At 32.1% G+C, this 3668-nt stretch overlaps 1 long non-coding RNA gene across 1 annotated transcript; it reads left to right on the top strand.

Moving 5' to 3' along the window:
- The first annotated feature begins 1159 nt into the window (after positions 1 to 1159).
- On the top strand, positions 1160 to 2876 carry LOC135214574 (uncharacterized). The gene is made up of 3 exons (XR_010314412.1): positions 1160 to 1359; positions 1658 to 1766; positions 2460 to 2876. It is a non-coding gene; the product is annotated as an uncharacterized LOC135214574 (long non-coding RNA).
- The last annotated feature ends 792 nt before the right edge of the window (positions 2877 to 3668 follow it).

Genomic DNA, 3668 nt, shown 5'->3' with positions numbered 1-3668 from the left:
TTGCATATCGGACCGCATGAATTGTGGTGGCTGTATGGTGAAGTTTATTAGCCAGGGTTCGGAAAAAATCGTTACATATTAGTTCTCTTATGGAAACGTACTCAGTACTTAGACAAAAAAAAAAGAAAGAAGAAGAAAAAAAAACAAGGTTACAAGGGATACTTTGCCCTCAATATTTCCATTGAATTTACCTATAGATGAGGGAAATTTACCTATAGATGGGATCCCCATCTGAAAACGTATTTGAAATAATATATTCGAATTTTCGTCCTTCACATGGACGTTCTATAAGGACTATTCCTTACCAGGTAGTAGGCTTTAAAAAAATCAAAACAATGCACTAAAAAAGAAAAGTGAAATTTTTCGTTCAATTGTAACGCCTTTATACGTAAATTTCGAATCAAAACGGCACCTCTGTATCTTCAAAAGACAGAACCTGTTATGATCAAGCTTATTTGACACTAGACCATTAATTGAATATTGATACATATTGCTAGGGAAAACTGCCATTGATTCTGAGAACTGTTTGTAACAAACAAACATGCACACACATGTATGTAGTATTGTAAATGTATGGTAATGTAATGTAAAAATGTCTGTATGTATGTATGTATGTATGATTGTATCCACTGTAGCACGAATGAACGCGTGCTTGAGAATATCATAAAATCCACATAAGAAGGTGAGTGAAAACCCGGACTTGGAACAATTACTTTTGTGCTTTATTCCACTTTATCAATAAACGACGAAAGTACTAATTCAGAGTCCCAGTTTTCACTCACCTTCTTACGTGAATTTTATGTTATATATATATATATATATATATATATATATATATATATATATATATATATATATATATATATATATATATATATACATATACATATATGCATATAATCAACTGTCATCCCCTATGGCTATGCTAGAAATAAAATATATAAAAAAAACACAAAACTAAGACGAACAAGATGGCTTAATTCTCATTCTTGCCGCTAGGTGAAAGTGACAGTTTTGATGAAAACAAAATTATTAAAATAAAAATAAAAAAGGGAGTGGCATTTTAGCGTCCTTAAGAAACTGTTAAAATCTTACTTGTCCAGACTTCCAGGTTCCAGGATCCATGGTTAACAGATGTCTAAGGTTAAATTTTTCGAGGAAACCGTTGTGTAGGCAAACGTCGATGGTGGTTCGTCGGATGATAATTTCTTGCGTGTTTCTTCGTGTTATGCGTATACTTAGTTGTGGTAAGATTGTAATTTTGAAATAACTAGTTATCTTGGTGGTCTGTATACGCATGGAGGTTGGAGCTTGCTTGGTGCTGCGTCTTCAGTGAGCTGTTGGTGATAGTCATCCGAGGTGAGTATTTTTGTAGCAATGCTTGGAATCCAGTTGTTAATTTATTAAGCTTCTGTTAATGCTTAAGTATTTGTTTAATTTGTTTAAAGTCTAATCATACTTTTAGATTATTGCATTGTTAGCGTTAATGTTTAAAGTGTTAGTTGAATTAACTTATTTACTTTATTCTATATTATTGCATACCTGTTATACATATATTGTTGGTCAAATTACTTTGTAGTCATACATTATTGCATACCTGTTATACATATATTGTTGGTCAAATTACTTTGTAGTCATAACATTACGGTTTCTTCAGGTGTTGAAGCTCTCGCTGGAAAGTCTTCAGCGTCCTGGCGTATTAAGATAATTACTTCTACGCATCTCTACGCATCTCAAATGGGTAGTAAAGAAGATAGGAGCAAATGGTAAGTTTATGTATGCAAGTTTTTAAAGTTTTGATTTTCAAAACTTTAATAAAAACCTCCATCCCTTCAGGGGCTTGAGCCCCTGAATGGGGTGGATTTTTTTAAACCCTTGAAGTTCTTATGGCAGGTCGGAAGACCTGTCAAAGGAAGTTCTTGGTGCTTTTTTTCATTTTTAAGTCCTGTTATCTACCAGTTCCTTATTAGTTTAGTCCGTAATTTAGCTTTATAAACTTCACTTTGGATGTGGGATTAATTTAATCTAGAAAGCAATTAAATCAGAATCTGGCATTAAGGAAGATTGGTTGCTCCTTAACAGTACTCTTAATGTAAACCTAATGTAAAACTCTCGTTCAAAGTTCCTAAGTTCTTGAAGAATGCGTTAGTGTATTGTTAGAATTCACTTGAGCAAGACTTTAGGCTTTATAAGGAGTCTTAAGTTATTAAAAAAAATGGTTAAAATGAACTTAATCCACTCAATATTTAAAGTTCATTTGAGCTAGGCTTTAGGTATATGATTTCTTTCAAGTTATTAAAGAATGCTTTAAAGTGCCTTAATCCACTTTTATTTCAAAGTTCACTTGAGCTAGGCTTTAAGAGTTTTAAGTTATTAAAGAATGATTTACTTAGTTCACTTGAGCTAGGCTTAAGGTTTTAATCAGTTGTCTTAGTCTGATACTTTTCTAATGATTGCAGGTTAATCATTTGGTTGGGGAACTAGGAAGTGACTCCTCCAGCATTTGGCGGTTTTTACTGTGCTTTTGTACCTTGGCTCTCCGGTGCTTCAGATATCCCGAAAACTAGCACTACAGCTTTCCCGAAGAAAGATGCCTCGGAAGAACTGTCGATTTGAAAGAACCAGATTGTAACCTAAATTTTAAACTTATTAATTTCCTGCAATTGAAGGTGTTCTAGGATGTCCTTTACAAAAGCAGATTTACCGCTATAGTAGATTACGGTTCCTCGAAGTGACTGAACATTAAATTTGGTTATCCCATAGGATTCCCGTATTTAACCTTTTTTAAACTTCAAAGGTAACTTATTCAGATTTTCAATTTAATTTGGTTTTTAAGTTATTGTGGTCTTAAAATAAAATAAATTTTATATTTAATATTCTAACTTCTATTTTCCTACGAAAGGTATGATGTTAAGAGCTTGTATGTTACTTCCTTCTACATGCTTCATTTTCCAATATTGAATTGGATTTTAGAGAAAATAAACTTCTCTAAATATTTACATTGTTTGTATGGTGAGAAAAAAGTTTAGGTAAGCTAAATGCTTAATGACTATTTAAAAGTTGAAATGTAATTACGGTGAAATATAAAAAGTAAACTGATTATGCGAATTGTTGACGTATGGAAAGTGAAATATCACGAAAGTGAATTATCACGAAATTTGTAGCTCTAATTTAGAGCATAATTTATTCTGACATAAAAGTAAACCTAAGTTTACAATGTTTCACTAGCTTTGGGACTTTTGGTAACCTTATTGTCTATAAACGCAATATTAAAGCTGAAAGTTTTAAACTAACTCTGGAAAAATTAGAAGTTCATTTATAGTTTAAAATTTCTTATGTTTTAAACAATTGTATTTTATAATTTTCTTGAAATAGTCTTGCACCCTAAACTAAAACTAAAAAAATTATGGCTTGAGAAGCCGTAGACAATATGGTCACCCAAGGTAGTATAAAGTAAAATACTTAATACTTTAACCTGTGTAGCATTAATAATGGTAGTTAAACTAGGGCTTGTGAAGTCTGTTGAAAAAACTTACGTGGGGTTGGCAATTTATACGATGGTTGAGCAATAGTTTGTTAGGTTTAGGGTTTTCTTTAAGATTTGTTTTTTTGGAAAAATAAACTCGCTAATTCTCTAGCTTAACCGCTTCTCTCTCTCTCTCTCTCTC

This window comes from Macrobrachium nipponense, chromosome 46 (genome assembly GCF_015104395.2).
Source record: "Macrobrachium nipponense isolate FS-2020 chromosome 46, ASM1510439v2, whole genome shotgun sequence".
NCBI classification, from domain to species: domain Eukaryota; kingdom Metazoa; phylum Arthropoda; class Malacostraca; order Decapoda; family Palaemonidae; genus Macrobrachium; species Macrobrachium nipponense.
The sequence above is the reverse complement of the archived record's forward strand: the minus strand, read 5'-3'. Positions and strand labels throughout refer to the sequence as shown.